Here is a 22,624-nt window from a genome sequence, read left to right as displayed (position 1 = left end):
ATCTCCGTCTGCCATCTCAGTCTGGCCTACAGGTCTCACCAAATTCAAGAGCTTGTCAACCAATTTTGTTTCCCCACACACACTCTACCCCCAGCTTCATTTCCTTCCTTTAATCTGATATAAAACTGTGCTTACAAAGCATTAAGATTAAACTTCTAATGCTTCACACATGCTGATGGGAACGCAGAAAAAATGTACAGTGCAGCATTTTCAGCACTTTCCCTTTAGCACCTCTTCTTTGTATAGTAGGAATAAATAAACCCAGAAGCTAGATTCAAAGCGCCAACTTTTTCCCCTCATTCTCCATCCCTTTATAAAAGCATTATTTGCATCAGGACATGAGCAGATTCCTCCCAAAACTGCCAGTGCAATTGTCATAATTAGGATTTTCACAGCAAGCTGACACCCACAGAGACCAACAGAATGATCCACTTCTGGTGGTAAAGAAAATTTAAAAAAAGTTCGTCACTTTCAGAAAAATATCTAAGTCACTGTGATTATGAAAATGTAATTTTTGTAATTATCACTGCAATTACTAAGTTATCTATGTCTATATTGAATAGGAATCATTTTAATTTTGTAACTTAAAGCCATCTCCTTTTACAGGATAAATCATCTTCTAAATGATGCTATTCTTCATCAGAAATACTGTTAAATTAAGATGAGAAGAAATGGATTAAACACTCATATCATCTCCTTTGAAACTACACAACGAAACCTGATAAGCAGGTTCATACATAGCTGGTGTCTGCTCCAAGTTATAAATACACCAAGTAATTGGCTGAGCGTCTGGGGCGATCCAGGAGGAAGAATAATGAGCCATAATAATGAGCCAATAAAGCCACCTCAGATGCAAGGATCAGGGAAGGCATCAAAGCTTTTAAACATTTCCCTGAAATCCCGGTAGCTCCCACATGCCCCAAGTGTGCAACACCAGTTTGGGTCCCCCACAAACCTCAAATATTCAAATATTTGAAAAAAACTTTCAAACACAGCCTGCTTCCTAATGAGGAAAATCCATCTTCAGAGCACGGTGCCAAACAGTTGGAAAGGTCTTACCTTTAGCGGAGGCTAGTAAGGAAACAAAATGATTCACTTCCTAAACATCAGGAAACCCAACTGGCTGGTAAATAAGAGGAACATCTACGTACCTGCTGGACATGACGACTGCCGCACCACAACAGCTCTGCGAAAGGGAAAAAATATCCTTCTGCCTTGTGCAATAATCGCTCCACCTTGAGAAACCGTATTCCAGTAAGGACGGCGAGTAACTGCTCTGCTATAATCCTCAGGACAGAGATGCTTCCTTCCCAAATTCGGTGACCCAGGAAAAAACAAAAGGCAAAAAGACGGTAGGAATTTCCCATTGCTTTTGTCTGCAGTTGATATTCTTCAGAGGGTTTTGCGGGTCCATAAATCCCCATGATCCTAAAAATCCTTGGAAGCTACGGAAAGGACCATGCTGCTGGACTCCTTCAGATGTTATTCCAGAGTGGTGAAAAGCACGGGGCTGGGACCTTCAGAGAGAAGAAAAGGAACAGACATTACATGAGAGCAGCCACGAGGCTGCAAAAAGCATAAAGCCATTGTACAAAACCAACGGAATTATTTTTCTTTTGTTGTTTTCCTTTTAAGATCTGATATTACTAATTGTGCTGGGAATAAAGTTGCTGGGATTTTTGTTTGTTATTGTAAGATAGGAAAACTGTCACACAAACACGGCCAAAATCGCCAGTCCCGGAAATAATGCCTAGCCAGCAGTGAAAGGAAACTCAAATAACTCTCTGCCCAACATTGCTTTCTAGTTCATTTGTAATAAAAACAGCAGAGAGCAGCTCGGAGCCAAAATATTTTTTTTGCTTTGTTTTAGCTCTAGCAGCACAGGAAAGGTGATATCATTGTGTAACGTAACCAAGCAAATGAGTAATGAAAGTGCAAGCAAATAGATTAAACAGCACAGGGTTAAATAAAAGGTGTGATAATAATTTGTTTTGTTAATTGTGTCAATAAATTCCTATCTCTCCTCAAACAGCTGAAACGTCACCAGATATAAAAAATAAGAAATAATGAAGACAATAGCTAAATGAACAAAAGACATAATTTTTCCCCTTTTTAAAGCATTGAAGAAACCCATGCTTATTTTAAATAAATATTTTAAATAAAATTCCACTGACTTTGGTCATACTTTCATCACCTTGAGTACGATACCTGCCTTTAATCAATACTTCGTCTTACCGTTTGCATTCTTACATTTCAAGTACAAAAAAAAATTTGCCTTCTCTGCAGGAAAGGTGCAGTCTTAACACAGCCCAAGCTAACTTGAGTCACAATTGCCACCAGTAGGACTGATAACACCTTAACTCACTGAAATCTGATGTCTTCCCAACATATTTAGGTTGCAAACTACAAGACTCAAAACACTTTGCCCACTTCTCCCCAGAGATGAGCCTAACGGTTCTCACTGTCAGATGAACAAAACCATAGTTTTCCCATTTTCTTCCTTTTACTTCTCTCCCTCCTGCAAAGCCAGCTGGGTGGCAGAAGTACCCGAGGCAACAGAGGACCGACGGGCAGGCAGACGTTTGCTCTGTGCTTTTACAAAAACTTCCATCCCTTTCTAGCTCCGTGAGGATTGGGACAACTGATAAACCACACAGATGATTAATGCTCATTTTGAGCATCTGCCTTCATGGGATGGCAGATAGGACTAGAGGGAATGGCCTCAAGTTGTGCCAGGGGAGGTTCAGGCTGGAAATGAGGAGACATTTCTTCTCAGAAAGAGCAGTCGGACATTGGGAGGGGTTGCCCAGGGAGGTGGTGGAGTCACCGTCCCTGGAGGTGTTCAAGGACAGGTTGGATGTGGTGCTTAGGGACAGGGTTTAGTGGGTGACATTGGTGGTAGGGGGGTGGTTGGACCAGATGATCTCGGAGGGCTTTTCCAACCTTAATGATTGTATGATTCTGTGATGTGCTCACCACCTTCCACTCCAGGCTGTGAGGCCCTCCAAGCCTGGGATTCAGATGGAGGTCAAACACTCTTGTGCCCAGAAAAAAAAAAAAAAAAAAAAAAAGAAAGAAAAAAAGAAAAAAAAAGAAAAAAAAAAAAACTGGGACAGCAATTCATTCCAAGTTGCCCTTAAAATCCACCAGGTCATTACAGCTATCAGCACTCTGCCTGCTCTGAAGACCCTACCTCCACCTCCAGGTCTCTACACTCCAGGCTTTTGACAGCCTTTTGCTGCTCTCCCAAGTCAGGGAGCCTTGCAGTTTGCTTCCAAGCGTTGCCTAACACCAGCAGGTCTCGCCCTAAATAACTGACTGAAGGTCATGCAGCCAGCTGGTAGCAAAGCCCTGTAGTACCTCCACATATTGCAAGTCATGGTCCAGCACTTAAGAAACACATTCATCCTTCTCATCCACTGATGAAGAATAACTCCACTTTTCGCAGACAAGGGCACAGTTCAATCAGCCACACAGAGGAACACGATGCGCTGAGCACATGTTCGGCTCCAAGCAAATAAGGCTTCGGCTGAAAAACAGACAGCAGTGCTCGGAGCCCATGGCTCCTTCTCAAGGACAGCAAGAAGAAGTCACATGAGTTGAAGGAAAACAGCAGCAAGCAGAGCACTACAGAGAGTGCCCAAGGAGAGCCCTGGATGATTAATAGCCCAATGAAAAACAAGTTAGAAATACTCATTGCTAATTAAGAAATGCAGGGGAAAAGAGAAAGGAATAAGGAGTTCCACCTGTTAAATATTTACCATTAGAGTCCCAAGTGCAATGGCTCGTTTTGAAAAACAAAGTGTGTTTTTTATTTTAAGGAAAGGGCTGTTTTCCACTTCAGCGTGTTCAGTACAACCCAGCCACATGAGTTAAGTGCAGTGAGGGACCTGCTAAGCCTCACTATCTGATGTAGTAGTAATTGCAGTGGTAACTTTATTATGGACATAAAAACAAGCAGGGGTGTTTGTCTCCACTGCTCCCATCCACCAGGCAACTCAGGCAACACACACTGAGCTCACCCCTCCAAAACACAACATCAACATCCCCAAATGGTTTCACTACATTCCCATGCAGAAACACATATCCACCTGCAGAGTTTCCTCCTCAAAGTCAACATTACCCAGCAGAGGAAAGGGTTAAAAAAAGGAAAACAAAACTTCTCTATTTCTCTAGATACTCTCCATCCCATTTTAAGCAAATGGTTGCAGGTATAACTGCTGGAAGTCAGCAATGCTTGGGGTAAGACTGAGTTTAGCAAGAGGTGTCACCGCAGGACACAGTTCTGTCCTTCCTGTCTTTCCTTTGCCTCTGCCATTGCTGAGGTCAGCTCATGCACTGGCTGGATCCTTCAAGGAGCAGATACAATTCACCAGTGCGTGCAGCCCAGCCACCGAGGAGGAATGGTTTCCTCCCAGTAAGCTGAAGATGGCTCAGCACCAGAGCAGCTAGAAAGAGGGCAGGTTTGAGTCCAGGCTGTCCTTTGCAACAGCATCCAGCTGGTGAATCAGTTCAGGTCATCTCTGAAACATCTCCTCAGCTGTTACCACCCTGCTCTCAAACTTAGAATCCAAAAAGAGCTGCAGACTGAACCTGGCAGAGCATTCAGGCACAGTATCAGGGGTTTCCAGGTCAACAGGGCTTGTGTTTTTCATCAGTGAGGAGGCATGCAGTCTGAACTTGTTTACTTCATGGAGTCATGGAAGGACACCAGTAACAGTGTGCTTGTCTACCCATCATATTTATGTCCTTAGAACTGGGCAACTAACACAACCCTTAAACCAAAACACTTCAGATATTCTGTTGTGCTTCTCCCTACCACCACCAAAATTGTTAAGACTCCTTTTCCCATCTCACTCAGCGAGTAACCCGACTGCTTGTAACAGCTTCACAAGCTTGGCCAAGAGCCACCTCCAGGCAGTCTCTAGGGACAAGGGCTTTTGCTCCTTGATCAGAAAATGTTGCCGTGGCTGGTCTGTGATTTATGAGGGAAGGGTACTTTGCCAATGCTCCCAGGTGACAGCACGTGCATACCCAACTAGCAGTGCCAGGAAGGAGGAGATGGCTTCACTCTGCTCATTAGCCCCCCAGATCAGTAATCTTGCCTCTGTGCATCACACTGAAATACCCTCGCATGCCTACAAAAGCCACTGTTTGTATTACAGTGTCATAGGAAAACAAGGTAAAGGCCACGACCTTTTATCACTTCCCACCCTACCATTTTTCATTCTAAAAGGTCAATTCCTTTCTGTGAACTCCAACCAGAAGAGGCTTGAAGGCTTGAAGACAAGCACAGGAGGATCCCCCGGCAAGACTGGGAACTCCATCCTACACTCTGCCCAGTGACAAATCATTCAATAAAACAAAACAGCAAAACATTTCGAAGAACTACCGTTTCTTGTAACAGTTCCACGTGGAAGTGCACTTTTTAAAACATACACTTAAATGTTCCATTTCAGGTATTATTACACAAGTTCTTCCCTTTCACGCCCATTCTGGACTCTTCACTCCCACTCAGTACAGATCTGCCAACCAACCTGAACCAACACCCAAGAAGAGACCGAGGGACCCTGGTTTTAAAGCCCAAGTTTCTACAAAAAATGCATATCAGGATTATACAGTTTTAAAAAGATTCCAAATGAGTATCATGAGCAGGGACATTATTTAAAAACATTGCTGAGCAGCACTGTTCTTCAAAGCCTGAAGGGTTTTTAACACAAAAAGCAGGATTTTATGCAAATGCCCCACAATCTAACATTCTAAGTATCTAATGTCATCTTGATCATTTTTAGGGTGAGATTTAATAAGCTTCTGCTCCATCTGCATCAGCTGACATAGCTGAATCAAGAGAAAAATGTTAGCGTTCCCTAATGGGGACTGGAAGGAGATATTCCCCTAATAAAAGGAAGACCATTGCATAGAAAAGACCAAAGGAAGGAATTGTAAGGGAAATATTAATTAGCCTTTTTTGCAATATTCAAGACAAGAATGTTTCTCCAACCTGGTAGATCACAGCAGCGAGAAAAATCATTTTATTCCATGTTATGGAAATCACCTCTAATAAGGAAAATAGCATTCCACACCTCCTCCTCTCTGCAAAAGGTGGCTTGCAATGCATTAGTGTGTCATTCTCAAGAGATATTGAACTGCTTGACCCAGAAAAAAATAAATCACCATTGAAAAATACAAAATCTATCAAAAATGTCCATTTTGGGCTAAGCTCTGTCTGAGATGCAATCAGGCTCCTGGGTAGCAGGAACAGACAGACACCTGGATGCTCAGTGATGCACCAAAAGCACAGGGCAGCTAATGAACGAACTCATTAAAAACCTTTCCCCCCACCCCTTTGTTTCAGAACAGCTGTGCAAGAGCCCAGCACAAACCACCCCTCCCCTGCACTTACAGCTGTAGATGGGTGTGGATGATGAGAGAGGAGCTGCAATACACTTGCCCTCCCTCCAGCTGCCCACTTCCATTACACAGAACCAAGAACGTTTCAGTTCCCAAATGCTGCTGGCGTGGGATATGTGTGAGGGGAAAATCATCTTGTATACCTGATGCACAAGAATACAAAGCAAGGGACAGCAATTCGTGTCTCCTACTCTCTCAGGAATGTGGATTCTGGCCTTATAGCTCTTTTATAGAAATGCTGGTCCCCAGGCTGAGCTTGTAGAGATAAGCTGTGCCTCTTCAAGTAGAAGAGGAAATGGATTTTTTTCTTCTTGTTTGCTTTAAATAGTCTCTGATCTAAATCAATAATCTCTACCCATCAACTACTAAAAGAAAAGTCAAGATCTCTGCATTGACATGAACAGCATCTGGGAGGAGTAAGGGCCTTCCTCTGCCAGGTTGGTTGAGCAAAGCACAACAGCTCCAGGGGAACATCTCCCAGCACACCCCTACATACTATTGGCCACGCTGCAAGAGCTATTGCAGACTTTTCAGCTTTTTCTTCAGCAGAAGAGGAGAAGGACCCAAGGTCCAAATCCTGCATGAGGAGCAGAGCACAGCCATACCAGTCCCAGCTACATCTCATCTTCTGTGTTTTATGGGGGCCTTGGGAGCTACAGGAGGGCACAGCACCTGTTGCAGGCTGTGCAGTGCTATGGGATGAAGGCAGTGGAAAAGGACGTGTGAGGGTGTCACACTGCTTGCTGTCAGTACATCACACTACTCAGACCGTGACACTGTTGTAGAAGTAACCAAATGCTTTTCTTAACACCTCTCTGAAAACGCACCATGGAAAGCAGAGCCTGCAGCAGCTGAGCAAGGACAAGGAGTGCAATACTTTGCAGGATATCAGTCCTTATACTCATTGTAATGCTTTGTGTCTACCTTTTCTTTTGCTCTTCAGACTCATTTTGGTTCTACACACATATCTTAGGACAGCTACATCTGATGGCTGGGTCTGTATCTCAATCCAGCTCAAACTAGTGACTGACATGGGTGGACTTATTGCAGGCTTGCACTAGTATGAAGTGCAATCAAGTGTCTGTAGGTTCATCCTATTGTGAACATCACAGACTCTTCACAAAGAGGCTGCTGTACACAGTTCAACAAGCAAAACATTCAACAGTGGCAAAAGCACTTCCACATCAGCACCATCGGGGCTTATGGTGGGGCTTTCATTGGCCCACTCCTCCTTTTGGGACATTTTTCCAACATAAATGGGGCAAAAGCAATGTTTTCCTCAACTCAAAACACATCTCCAGAAGTCTCTGCCACTACAGCTCTGTGAGCAAAGTCCTTCTGAAAAGAAGACCCTGGGCTGACGGAGGTGCCAGGAGCCACAAATATTGTTGCTGATTTGGCTCATGGAGTGGGACTTGAGCTGTGTCTTACAGCAGGGGTATCCCATGGCTTACACTGCAATAAAGGAGTTATACGTTGGGTGTGAAATGACTGAATTTGGTTTTGCCTTGGTAACCTCACAACAACTGAGACAGGAGATACTTGACAGGAGATACAGATCGTTGCTACCTAGCCATCAACATATGGGGATCATACAGCAGTGTTCCTCCTCCCCAATAAAATGAATTGGAGGGGTTCATATTTGTAAAGATTTTATAGTGTTATCAGCACTTCCTTCTATTTCTATGATTAAATATAACCAGAAAGAGAAGAATGTCCACTTCTAACAGTTTAAGCTACTGAAACATCTACCTACATCTATCTACACATCTGCAATAGAAACATTGTTGGGGATGAGGCTGCCTGGGGCAATAGCCTGAGCTAAGTGTCACATCACCCCTTACAAACTGAGAAGGAAGGGGCAGGGAATTCATTATTCTGAAAAGGCCTGGGTGACTCTCTGGCTCTGCGCATGTTACAAGCCAGCGGGAGGCAATCAGTAGCCGTGACAAAGACCCAAATCACAGATCGGGCACGATAAAGAGTTCAGCCGCACAGAAAAGCCCTTTTACGTGAACACGACTAGAGGACAGCCCTCCCAAACAGCTGACTTCTCTGCTTGCAAAAGAAACAAAAGGCACTTCTGTATCTCGTGCAGATGCAATTACTTTGGAGTTTCACTTATGCCCAGCGGAGTGTGCAACAGCTATAATAAAGGCACAAGGACTGGGCGATGATCACGGTCCCCGTCTGATGGAGAAAAGAAGCTACAGATAACCCTGAGCAGGAGCCTAATTAGCACACAGTCTCAGCCTTTTTGGCTTTTTAATTCTGTAATTCTTCCAATTCCTTACAACAGAATAGACATTTGGTATTTACCCGTCCGCTGGCACTCGCCCAGGTTTCCATCCCTGCCCCTCTGTTCACACCCAGGCGGGCACCACTTCGCCTCCCGCGCCGCTGGCGGGCTCCAACAAGAGCTTCTTTCTTTCCTCGGGTCCCTTACGCAGAGGCACGTGGCAATAAGGAAACCATCAGCTCTCCTGCCAGCCTGTGTCTAGCCCCGAAGGCCTGAAAGAGCTCTCACAGGTACAGGAGGGAGTTGCTGTTCCATCTCCAGGGCTTCTGGGCTGCATCTCGCGCAGCCTAGTGCGGGGGTTCCCTGCCAGGCACTTCTGCAGATACAAAAATAATCCTTCTGATCACTCTATTTTGGTTCTTTGTGTTAGACCTATTCTTTAAGCCTGGAGGATTTGCTTTGTTACCATAAAGGCTCAAATCATGCTTTATAGTTGAACAAACGCTGAAATTCTCACATGACTACATCTCTCCAGGAGCTAAGGATTGTGTTAAAATTATAAAAGTGGCTAACAGTGAGATTAATTAGATCCCATTTATTAAAAAATTATAATAAAAAAAAAGCAAAACAGCAGACACCAGCTCCTTACTTTCACCAAAGGTAAAACCAACCAACACGAGGCATTTCCTTCACAGTTAACGTTGGTTTTCACCAACTCCCCACCACTGCAGCCTCCTGAAGTGCCTCCATTAACTTGGGTTTGCAATCCACACCGTCAAATCCTCTACGGACGCTACTTAAAAAGCACACATGCAACCCCAGAAGGTACAGATGTGCCGGCTATGCAGCCACACTGGCATGGCTGAGGGCACTGGTACAGCCCACGGGCACAGGTGGGACCAAGACTGAGCAGAAGACCCCAGTGCTGGCCAAGTCTGGTCACTGCAGAAGCCACACCAGACTGACACATTTTCAGGTCCAGCAAATTGATTTGTTGGTCCACAAAGGCAAGAAGGGGACATTTCCTACCACACTGCTCCTTTCCACCACCCTCCAGGCACTACATCTGGCGATTCATGGGCCCTTCTCCGAACTGGTTCAGCTCACCAACCCACAGGGAAACCAAACACTGCTCTTTGCTGAGAGTGTTTTTAGTGGGTGTGCGAGTAAAGCAAAGAGAAGCAATGGGTTGAGGGCCAAGAAGGAAAAAGACATTTTTAAATCACTGTAAATCACCCCTTCTACAGCCGATGGATTTCAAGTATAGTATTTGGCTCCTTTTAAAGCTTAAATCTCAGCAGCTGCCTCCTCCTCCAAAACCTGGATGGGAGCTGAGCGATAATTGCTTTCTCTGAGCACTGTCACGCTTGGCTTGAGGTCTGCACTGCAGCCTGGGCACGCACCCACACCCCCACGGAGCCCAGGAGAAGCCCCACATGCTGCGGGCTGGCACACGGCGCAGCGAAGGCAGCCGAGGTGAAGACTTCAAAACATCTCTGGGAACGGCAGTCCAGAGACATTTTGGCAGATCAGGCCCCATTTTCCTGTTACTTTTTTTAAAATCCCATTTATTAAGGGCACATGTTCAATATTCCATAAATAATAACAGAAAGTGTTTTCAGTCAAACTAAAGCCCATGGAATAATTTGGCTCATTTCAGCAGCTGCTGGCAAAGCCAAATAAATGCCTACCCGCTGTTACGGGCAGCTTTAATGTGCAGCGCAGTGAAGTCAATGGGCACTAGCTCAGGATCCTCTTGAGGTGAAAGAAAATATTATTATTAGGAAAGATTTCATAACTGTAGGATTAAGCTTCATCCAAACATAGATGTGGCGTTGGTTTAACTAAATCCAGCATGGAAACGTTTTATTTATTGCATCAGTACAGTTGCATTATGAAGTTCCAACCCAGAGCTCATCCTTCTGCCAAGGAGAGTCCCTCTTCTGCTAGAAGGAAGAGATGCAAAGATTCCTGTCAGGCACTGGTCTCCATCTCTACCTGCCCCTTCCCAGGCATTTGTGAAAAGAGGTTTTGCTCAGCGTATCATACCCACAAAGCCCCCCTTCCCCTGCTAAAATCACTCCCTATCAAGGTTTTAATACTCCTGACCAAATCCAAGTCCACTCAACCTGTTGCCACCACTCTGCTTTCCTTCTGCTTTGCATCTGTTCTTGGTCAAATTTATTATAGCCACGCCAAGGGGAGGAAAAAACAAGCACACAAAACCCATGATTGCCTGCAAGCATGTCTGACTGCTGTGTACTCCTCTCTGAGATTGCTGAATAAAAAGCCTACCACTGGCAGGGAGCTCCAGGGAACCATCTGTTTGCTCCTTGCCCCCCGAGCTGCCTCCCCTTGCTCCTGCACTGTGCTCCAGCTGTGCTAGAGGGATGCATGGCCTGCCCTGGGGTTGAGATGCCTGAATGTGCTCACCAAACCAACCACGTTTCCTGAAATTCAGATATTTATTTATTTATTTATTTATTTATATTTTAAGACTGGTGATGTATTCTTCTTACCATTTATCCACTGCTAGTATTTTTATATTGTCGTGTCACGCAGTCCAGGCTCTTAAATGCTTAACACTCAAGTTTTCTGAAGAGCTTTCATGCTGCTTCTGAAAGGAATTCCACCTGTTGGTGTTCAGACCAGAATTGCCAGAAAAATAAATAAAACCTGGTAGGATTACTTTACTACTGCATTAGCATCTGAAGGCATCAGAAGAATTCCCAGCCACATACCTTTTGTTCCACGTGAATGCAGCTAGATCCTGTATTCGCCTAGAAGGACTGCCCCGTGAATCTCAGTATATTTTATGAGTCCAAAAGGTCCCTTTTCTTTTACAGATGGAATGCCCTGCCAGGGACAAGGTTCGCTCTGAACATGCCTCATGTGAAGCATTGCTGCCCACCTGCGCCTTGCCATGGCCCTGTTACTGGAAGCACTGGCCTGCAGCCTTGCCAAGAGAGTGATTCAGGTGAGTGCTCCTTGATTTGCTCCCGCCAAAAAAGAATCAGTAAGGTAATAAAAAGCTGTTTAATGGTGATGTGGGCTCATAGTACCAGAGGGAAAACGCCTGAAGCCTATACAACTAGTGTGGCACTGACCATCCTCCACTTCCACGGCTCCCCTGCCTCAGCCTCAGCCAAAATGTGCATATGGGCTTCCAGCCTCAGGGTGGAGAAAGGCACACTGGCTTGTCTGTCCAAACACATACGTGTCACATCCCAGCTGTGTCCTACCTACTGTGCAAGGACATTAACATCAAAAGCAGGTCCGTCTGTCACCCCTGCCGAAAGACTGGCCAAGGGGTGGCTGTGAAAAGCTGCTGCCTGGGCCCCCAGCTGCTCTCCCTCCTCCCCAAGACCTGTGTGAGAAGGTAAATCTGATGCTTAAGAAAGGCTGAATTCTTGTTGCTCGCCCTTGCCAGGGCTGAGAGTCCTTTTCTATGTTTCTCCACTAATTTCAGTGGAATCAGCGCTTCCCTCTCATGGTCACAAGCTGCTCTAGGGGTATGGCAGGCGAACAGATCTGTTTTCATGAAGATGGCCATCCTTTACCCCAGAAATGGAGAGAGATTACTGAAGGCAGATAAAATCTTAAGTGAAGCTACAGCAGCTCCAATCCCTAGGTGTGATCCAGCCTGGACTATTTTAAATTTCTTCCCTCTAAAAGCCACTCGCTCAAGAAACCTTTTTGCCAACTTCCTTCCCCTTTTGAATGCCCTCCTCTCAGGGACTACGCAGGAGCAAACGTTAGTGGTCTTTCTAGACAGGTTTCCCTGTTTACATAAGATAGCCAACGTGAAACTGATAAAGGGAGATATTTTTCCACACGGTACCTAATCAAACCGTGGGATATATTTGGTGAGAGGAGGTCCCAAGGTTAAAGAAAGAAAAAAGAAAGGAGGGGAGATTTTCATGCAGATCAGGAGTATCATAATTCAGTGGCATTGTAACAACTGAACTTCATCATTCAGGGCTTACAAACAGTGAAAAATAAAAATAAAAGTGAATAGAGCAAACTTATTCAGCCTCTTCTGAAGGAGATGGCACCTCCTGCCCTCCAGCCAATGGGGCTCATTCAGCAGTCAAGATACCAACTCAGACACCTTTGCCACACAACAAACCTCACGCTCCCACACACCCAGACACCACCTTGTGCTTCTCCAATCCCCAAAAATCTGTCCCATGACCCCAGAGCAGCCCAAACCCACCAGGAGGGGGGGAGCAGCCCGGGAGCTGCGGCGTGATGCCGCGAGGTTATAAAAAGCCGAGGACGCAGCCGGGAACACGGCAGTGCTGTGCTCGTATCACCTTTCACCTACATCCACGGAGCTGCTTTCCCAATCAAACATTACTTTGGAAAAACAAGCCCATCACGGCTGCTTGCTCCGGCAAGTCCTGGGACTTGCCTATGTCCTCGTAGGACCCGGCAAGTTGAATGATGGCAGGGGGGGAAAACCCCATAGCCAAAGCCATGCCGCAGAGCAGGGGGGGCAAAACAGGCTGCCCGGGGGGCTCTGGAGGGAGGAAGGTCATGGGGAAACAGCACAGCAAGGGCAGCACCAGTGATGCATGTTGGAAAGCCCCAGCTCTGTCCAGCAAAGCATGAGGGACTCAGGACCTGGGAGCTGCGAGACTGGACTTCATCAACCCACGGAGGATAAACATCGGAAACACATTGACTGCAGGGGAAGCTGCCAGGAGCTACCATCAGGAGGATGTTTAGATCCTGACCCGATGTCGAGTCCATCAAAGCGTTCTCCCTGCCTCCCTTGCTAGACAAGGCTGTTCACGCAAACCACAGGATCACAGAAGGGTTTTTTGGGCTGGAAGGGACCATAAAGATCATCCAAATCCAACACCCCTGCCAAGGTCAGGGCCTGTTTTTTGGTGTGGTGATGTGTATGTAGTGGCACTTGGTAGTGACTGACCACTTCTCCTCCAGTGCCCAAGCTCCATCTCCCACTGCAGCACCCTGGGCATCGCCTGCATCACCAGTGATTGCTGCCACGCAGACATGTCCTTCTCCTTCTGGATAAGACAATGTGCTCAGTTGAGCTCTGCCATCCAGCAGGATGGACCTCTGATGCATCAGAAGTGGTGGAGGCAGCCTGAGAGATGTCAGAAAATCCAAGAAATTACCCTAGGTGTTATTTGATAAGTTTTTGGTCTGCCTATCTGGGTTTAGATTGACAGTTTGGTATTATATTTTTTTGCTATCTCTTAAAAGTATTTCTATGTCCCTTTGAAGTCCTCCACACACTGTCACTACATACACATCACCGCCCCCCCCCCAAAAAAAAAAAGTTAAAACAGTTTTGATCATACAAAATGCACCACAGCTATTTTTTTTTTTTTCCCCGATGGGTAAATTGACGTATCAAAGGAAAAGAGCCCCAGACAACGTAGGCCTGCAATCACAAGACTGGCAGAAGAGTCAGGACTCCTTGAGAACATGCTTTCAAGGAGAGAGTGTAAAGATCCTCGCAGATTATTAGCATTTTGTCCTACCTCAAAAGCAGCACAGATGAACAAAGCCAATGAAAATGACCTGGAAACCCATACTGAGAGTTAGAGTGCTGTGGCCTTGATTTTGATCTTGAAATAACCTGGCCCGGGCTCAAAAATCATTTTTAATGTTTATTTTTAGGATGCATTACCTTCAAACCTTCAGACTTGTCCTTTAAATAGCTTGACACATTTGATACCTTTTCCGTTTTTTTCCATGAGGCTGAAAACATGATCTGTGAAGTCACATTTATCAAGAGACGTGTCCATCATCAGTATCTCAGTGAGAACTTTTCCAAGGAAAGATTTGTTCATTTTACAGCAGATGCAGGCTTTCCCAACACTTACCACCAGGAAATGCATCATGTCAATATCCGAATATGCCAAAGCCTACACTAAAGTTTTGGCCTTGAGTTGACAAAGCCTCACTTAACTTGTAACTCTTATTCTCAATAATGTGGACAAAAGTCAATTTCGAGCAAGAATTCGCTCTCAGAACTACCCTTTCTCAGAGCTGCCAACTTTAGTCCATTTGGCTACTCAGGCTGGACACAAATAACTTGCTGCAAACAAGAAATAATTTTTACAGCTACTCAGAGCACATTTTTATTTTATCTGTGGAGGTCTGACTGCTCTCCAGCAGATCTGGGAACATGCACAGCCTCTACACGTTCCATACGCTACTCCTGTACAAGCACTACCACCACTCAGCACCGGGCAAAAAGGGAAATTTCTGGTCTTCTTTTAAACAAAACCATCACATTGATAGAGATCTGCTTGAGTGCAGCAGAGTCGATGTGACGGCATCCTATCTTCTTTTCATTAGTGTTCATGACGGCGTAAAGCCACTGAAGGCAGCACGTGGGACTGGGAAGGGATGGCAGAGGTCCGTTCTCCTCTGACCCTAATGCTGTGGAACGGAGAGGCATAAATAGCCCCGCTTGTGGGGCACGGGGGGAATTAGAGACCTTGTGATCCTCAACTGCCTTAACATCACCACTTCCTGCCGCCCTCTGCCTCGTTATGCCCCCCACAGCAATGGACCTCTGGAAACCCATGAAATTGTCTCTTAAACGCAAGCCCTCGGGTATCCCCGTGGATATGCACAACCTGGAAGCCTGCAGGAGTTTATTGGCCATCATTTTAAATGGCTCAGTTGCATCAATGAAGTCCTATTCATTAGGATGCCCCGAGGCACACTAGGCACTAATACGTAAGCATCACAGCTCTGCGTATATAAAGGAACCAGGAATAACTCCACAGAATTTGAACCCTGCATGTGACGCATGTGACGAGCCCGGCAGTGAAATGGATGGTTTTTAAACATAGTAACACAGGAATCACCAGACAGGATCAAAAACAAAAACAACCGCTCTTGCTCAGCATCCAGCCTCCAATCTCAAGATGTTCTAGCGAGCAGACCTGTACCCAGCTCCCCCATCACCCACCAGGCGTACACAGAGAACCTGCTGCGTTCTCCAGCTTAAATCGGCAGTTTAAACTCATTCATCAGCTGCAACCTGTAGTAGTTCCCCTTCTGCCACCAATGGCAAGCCTGACAGCCTCCAGGAAGCAGAACAGACAGCTGACAGAGATGACAACCCCTACCATGGAGGTTGCATTGCCCCAAGACCACCTGCCACAACCCTTACAGGTCCATGTAACCACAGGGTCACTGATGAAACCAACCATGTATTTTTATGCAGATATATTATCTCACAGGTACCTTTCTTGCTGTGTTTCTGTCCCATCAGACCTATTCTCACACCAGGGTACAATTTCATGTCTCATAGTGGAGGAGGGTGCTGGTTCCCTACCACAGGTGAATCCCAGTGATATAGCTCAGGTACCTGCCACCCACCACTCTCCACTTCAGTCCTCTTCCTAGAAAAGAGCAGAGTACTGCCCGTAACCCATTTCAGGTGACTTCAATACACCAAGTTGCAAGACATGGCAATGCCTGAGCTGCTTCACATGATGTTCTCCCTTCCCACGTGTCCCAGAGCTAACTCCAGGAGAAGGGCAACACGGGTGGCTGGGTCTGCAAGCACTTCAGCCACCCCTGGTGAACCTCCCATGAGTCAAAACCTCTTGTATTATGTCACTGCGGTTACGTAGCTTGCTGACCTCGACTGCACTGCAGGCTCCCTTATTCAGTAGCTCAGGTGCTGGCTCTGCAGAGAGAAGTTCCCGTGACCATCCCGGACGGATAACCCCACACAAAGGGAAAGCCACGCAGCACGGGGGGAAGCAGCAAGGCACGGGCAGGTTCTGCACTCTAGTAAATGGAGTACAACTGGCTGCAGTGAGTCACCGAGGCAAAGCACCAAGTCTCAAGAATGGTCCTTCCCTCTGCCAGGACTGAGAAATAATGAAGTTGGATGAGGAAATGAGAAATAACAAAAAAAATAAAAATAAACACCCCACAACATCACATCGTGGTTCATTTATTGTTTCAAACAGCTGCAGCAGAAATTCTGCTTTTGTTTTTGCTGGCTTTTCTCTTTCTTTTTCCTCCCTTCCACACAAATTAAATGAAGCATGGAAAGCAAGGGCCCTGTCAGCATCCGTTCTGCACTGCTTGTTCATTTCTAATGGCGAGCCAGAGACGGACCTCAAATTACAACCACCAAAAGTACAACTGGATAGATAAACTTCTCCCAGAGATAAAACCCTTATTTACAGCAGAGTACACCCCTATTTCAAACCGTGCTGCTGCAAAAGCAACTTTAACCATGTACAGCATGGGCTGGTCCCGACTTCACTGCATGGGTAGCTGGAGTTGCCGTAAACCCATGGTGCAGAGGGGGCCCCTTGAAAGCCAGGTGAACCGTGGCACGGCCTAAAAGCTTCAGTGTTTCACTTCAGCTGCTGTCATCCCCATTAAAAAGATGCAAATGCTTTAAACAAATAACCGAAGCACCTGCCGGTCTGCAGAAAATTGGAAATACAATTTTCATCTTAGCAGCAGAAAGTCTATTATGAATGAAAAGATCACAAGGACTGGATCTTCTTAGGCATCGATACCACAATTAAAACCAAAAATAAATATGCCATCAAATTAAGTGTACTTTTTAATACCCCATATTGCCAAACAATCCCAGAAAAGAAGACTCAAACTCACAAAAAAATAAACAGTTTCAGTAGCAGCTCCTTCTAAGAACTGCATACTTTTTCTTTCACACAGACACCAAGCCTCGGGCTTGGCTCCAACGGTGGGGGAAGGTCAGTTTTAGACCATTCCCACTAGAAATTTTGTCATGCTCTGTGGGTGGACTGGGATCACTCCCCCATTTATCCAAGCACTAGGCTTTAGCAATTATAAGACCCAACTCTGCACCCCTACCACTGAGTGCCCTGGCCATTGCCAGAGGCCAGGGATGTCAGCACTGGAGGGCTTCAAGGGCAACGCGACTGGCAAATGTCAGAGGGCAAAGTATTTCTGGCAGATTTAAAGAAGATACAAGGCTATACCAGTAACAGCAAAATACCTTGCCTCTGAGATGTCCCATGTGGGAGCTTTAGTTCAGGAAGGATGCATTTAAACAGAGCCCACCAGAGGAGCGAGATGCCAGGAGCAGAAGGGGGATGAGGAGTCACCCTTACAAGGGAGGGCAGGGAATTGGCTGTATTTAACCTGCCCGGCTCTGAGGGGATAAGATTAGCCTAAATGACTCCGATAAAAAGAGCAAAGGACAATATTGCCACAAGAACAAACGAGGATAAGCCATCTATTAACAACTTCAGGCTGGAGCAAAGAGGTCCCTAACTGTGTCCAGCTCTGGATGCGCTCCAGCCACAGCTGGGCAGGGGACCCAATCAGCCTTAAGATGCAGCTTGATAAATTTATTAATGAGATTATAGCCCTTGGCTGCTCGTGAGGCTGAGAAAGAAGCCTTCATGTTCCCAGCAGAATTGTGCGTTTGTGGTATTCTGCTCATTAGCCACATCTCTTCGTTGTTTTTTTCCTATCCTCTCTCACCTACATGCCACGACTGTTAAAGCCATCCACTGTGCTGGGAACTCATTCTGGGCATGGAACAGGAAACTCCAGCAAGCCAGAGGTTTAAAAGGCTGCTGAAGAGAAAAGAAGTATTATATACCTGATTTTACAAGTGCAGGAACGAGGACAGAAGCAATCTGTTTCACAGCAAAGGGAATCACCCAGCATTGTGCTGTGTATGTAGGATTGACCAAGCTCAAACTACCACCAGGGACAAAAACACCAGTGACAAAGACATCGCCACATTACCCACTCCTCTAAGCACTGCCCCCACAACAAGAAGAGAAGCTTTCAGCTGAGCCTGAACCCTTTGCCACCACCTAAATGACCAGCAAAGCTCCACCACTCCTACCCATCACCAAATGTTCTTCCTGTACATGCTACAATAAACCCCATACAATCTTCATCTGTTTAAGACAGAGGTTGTCCCTACCACAACCCAGCATGTGTCCATGTCTCCCACTGTCCAGCAGCCCCCTGCAGATGTTCAGGCTTCCTATCCCCCAGATACTTCCATCTCTTTTGGGGATGTGTTGGGAGATTGCCGCGCAGTGTTCTTCCAAGCCATTTGTTTTCAAAGGCACACATATAATTTGCCTGCACCTCTGATAGGTTTCCAGCTTTCAGCCTTGTGTGTTTAGATAAAAACAACATTCAGAGTTTAGCCTTTCAGCTGCAGATTTTCAATGAACAGATCTCGATTAAGGCAGTAAATGTGGCTGCGGCCTTGCCAATGTGTGACACCATTTCCTACTGGACAACTCTGTGGCTGCTGCATAACTACCAGTATGTGTGAATTGATTCATTCCTTGTACTCCACTGCCTTCTAATGCAATGCCTGATTTGGGGACTGTGAGGGTTTTCATGGGATCGGTGGGTTTATACCAGATAGGATGCCCTCACCTCTTTGCCTGTTTGCTGAGCCCATCCAAGGTGCCTGGTGAAGCTGGGACCCTGGCTTTGCTTTCAGGCTCTCAGCCAAGCAAGCAGGAAAGCCTGGATGTATACAGGCACGGCTGCAGCATGGGCTTTACCCAGGCTGAAATAAATCCCACTGGCATTTTTACATGGGTAAAAGACTGAGCGCAGGCAGTCCCCCAGCAACCATAACCCACAGGGGCAACTATCTGGGGACAAATCATGAGCCAGCCCACAACAAGCAAAAAAAAAACCTGGGTAAATCCCCTAAAATGGCCCAGCCACAGCTGTTCAGGAATAACCAGGAGTTATCTTCTGATCTTTTAATCCAAATTAAGGCAGCACCTGAATTTACTCTCAAATACAACAAGCCTGAGCTTAGGCAGGTCTTGCTGTGCACGGTTGGGTTGTCCCAGGTGCTGGCAGCCGGGTGCCAGTCTCTTGGAAGAGCAAAACCCCGTCCAAGAGTCTCCCCATCCTCCCCAGCAGAAACTACAGCCACCGATAGCTCCAGGCTCCCAAGGATTACTTAATGTTTGGACAAACATTTGGAAGCAAGGAGCCCTGTGAAGGCATTGAGAATTATGCAAATGCGGAGCGAACAGGAAGCGTTGGCATCTTATACGAGTTTGCCCTCATTCTATCAAAGCCTCACAGCAATAATGCACTTCCCTCCAAGTAAAGCTGCTGGAATCATTTCACCTGCTTTAATGCACTCATATTTAGACATTTCTACATGCCAGGAATGCATGAATTAAATCAGCATCTCCATTTCATGTAGATTTAGTGTAATGGGAGGGGGAGAGATCTTTGCAAAGATCTCATTGCACTTCTCATTTCAGACCCTTGGCCAGGCCCAACCAGATGGATATTTATTATTTACTCTCTGTCCCTGCCTGCTCATATGCCAGGGGTTGCTTTCATCGTATCATCACGGGTGAGATCACTTCAGAAGCAGGGTTGGCCTAAACAGGCTGTCTGAGATAGAGACTGAAGGCAGAAATCAAGCAGGTTATTACAGAGATCCTATGTCAAATGCTTTATTTGACTTGGAAAAGGGTTGTCTGCATTCCAGATCAGCAAAATGTCTGTATCGCTACTGGTGGCTAAATAAACTGAAGAATTAAATGTCAAATTAGTGAAGATTTTCCCTACAAGGAAATGCTTTAGTATTTACAAAATATATGTTCCAATTTACTATCCAAAGACTTCCTTTTCCCCTTAAATCTCAAACACAAGGCAGGGGGATCCATATCCAGGACTTGCAAATTCCCCATCCTCACAGCCAAAGGCATACTAGCTCCTTTCCACAGGCAAGAAACCAAGACATCTCACATTTGCCTTGGCTTGATCTATGCTTAAGATTTGCTTGCAGCCTGTAAAATTATGAAAAGAAAATTAAAATGAATATATATAAATATCTCCAAAATACACCCACAGACCCAGCTATGCTGACAAAATGCAACTGATTTAGAACTAGCTCTGTGGAGGCTGGGGAGGGGAGAGATGAAGGAATGAGAGAAAGACCACTTTGCTGCACAAGCTTCTTTCCTCCTGGGAACAGGTTTCGGCTGCCCCAGCAGAAGGGCTATAGCAGCAGGTAAACCCCCCTGCCAGGTACCTCAGCCTGCAGAGCCACAGGTGATGTCTACCACCTAAAGCAGCAGCGGACCAATTCCACTAGCCCACACTCACACTTCTCAGCTCTCCATATATGTTGTTTCAACAGCAAATTACCCTTCCAAAAAATGCTGCTTCCTCCTTTCCTAAAATTAGGCAGTAAACTTGATCAGGGAACTGATCTAGCTGAAAAACAGGGATACAAAACAAACAAACAAACAAAAACTCTAAACAACCTATAAGCTTCATACTGTGTGTTATAGCTCTATCATAGCATTTTTTGGTGTACAAAGGGCAGTGAAACTTGGATCTGGTACCAGCAAATCCCACCTACCACTACTGAACTGATATGCAGCCAGTTTTTCTCTGGGGATAACATCCTATCACCAATTCCTGTATAATGAAAAACTAATTAAGAACACTGTAAAGCAAAAAGAACAGCCTCATATTCCAATGAAACACAACATTTAAATCACCCACACCTCTTTCTCTGTCTTTGTGTGCATGTGTGTGCCCAAGTTTTCAATTCTGTGCACTAACCTTCAAGCAAAGGAAATTATCTAAAATATTTTTAAATGCATGCAGAGCCTAAAACAGCAGCTCATACTGGTAATATAACATAATTAATGCCACTTACTTACTTTATCCAGGAAATTAATCTAATCAGCTAAAATAACAAGAGAGCCAAAGCTTGGCTCCAAAAGGAGAAGCTGCTCATGTGGGGAGGACCAGCTCCGCCACCCACCATGGCACAATTTAACCCCTGGTGACCACCACACTCTCTTGGCCACATCCTTGGGGATGTCCACTGCATTTCATGCTCTCAACAGTGCTGGTCTCAGGGACTTGGTTCAGTGTTCTATTCCTGACCCCATTCAAATGAAAGCAAAGGGTCAGGTATATATTTTAAAATTACTTTTCATTTTATGTACCTCTTTTGGGGAGGGAGGTCTAATCAAAATGAGTTCAGCAATGTAGGACTCACTGCTCATTCTGAACCTAGAAGCACAATGAGAATTGGTTTAAAGAATAAAATGCCAAAAGTAAGCTATAAAAGTAACCTATAAAAATATGAATATTTAAAGATTTTGGGGTCTTAGACACAAGCAGCTGTAGGAACAGGGGAAGTGATAGCTAGTTTACGCCAGTGCATTTATATTGCTGAGCTGTGGGTGCTGGGTGGCCATCACCACACCAAGCCTTCTTTGTAAATCACTGCGAGAAGCTCCGGGAACAGGTGCTGGTTGCAAAACCGGGGTATTTTAAGGCTCCCCTCCCTGTGCCCAGCAGTGCCAGGGCTGCAAGGCTGCTGCCCCCGGCGTGTGGGGGTGTGGGCTTGTGGTTGGGGGCAGCGCAGCCCATTGGGGTGGGTCACCCAGATGGACAGCGTGGGTCCCACTGTGCTCCGAGCAGCCGTGGGGACCAGGGCTGCATTTTTCACTGATGAAACAGCAGAGAAAGAGCTCTCACTGCGCCTCCGCACATCGGTTCAGCACGCAGGAACAAAATAACAAAGCAAATCCGCTCTGTAGTATTAGGGATTATGACTCAGACTTTTATTCCTCCTCCCCATGATTCATTCGGCGCAGCCTCACAGCTCAGAGCCAGAGCACAGACTCAGAGCAGCCTCATCATTTCAGGCTCCCCCCACAAAACAGGGGGGGCTTTCTGCCATCTCGCTCATTAACTCCCCTTTGCAGTCAAGGGTTACGAATTCAGATTTTTCCCTTTCCCCTCCGCTCAGCCAAGCACTGCACGCCCAAGCCACGTGCCCTCGGATGCTCAGCGCCTGGGAACCCGTCACAGCCCCGTGACCGCCGTAAACACGCGCGGCCCCACAGCCAGCCCCTCCGGCAAGCGGGGGGGCACGTTAAACGGGAGACAAACAGGAGGTTACTCAAGGCCAAAGGGAAGGCTGCA

The 22,624-nt window shown here is 46.0% G+C and overlaps 1 long non-coding RNA gene across 4 annotated transcripts in view; it reads right to left on the bottom strand.

Moving 5' to 3' along the window:
* The window catches only part of LOC118162134, a 100,713-nt gene that overhangs the window by 65,810 nt on the left and 12,279 nt on the right, over nt 1-22,624 (bottom strand). For all 4 annotated transcript variants that reach the window (XR_004748311.1, XR_004748309.1, XR_004748308.1 and 1 more), the window contains one exon: nt 1,152-1,517. This is a non-coding gene — a long non-coding RNA (uncharacterized LOC118162134). The remainder of the gene's footprint in view (nt 1-1,151; nt 1,518-22,624) is intronic.

Source organism: Oxyura jamaicensis, chromosome 2, assembly GCF_011077185.1.
Source record: "Oxyura jamaicensis isolate SHBP4307 breed ruddy duck chromosome 2, BPBGC_Ojam_1.0, whole genome shotgun sequence".
NCBI classification, from domain to species: domain Eukaryota; kingdom Metazoa; phylum Chordata; class Aves; order Anseriformes; family Anatidae; genus Oxyura; species Oxyura jamaicensis.
Note: the sequence above shows the minus strand (reverse complement) of the source record. Positions and strands in the feature narration are given on the sequence as shown.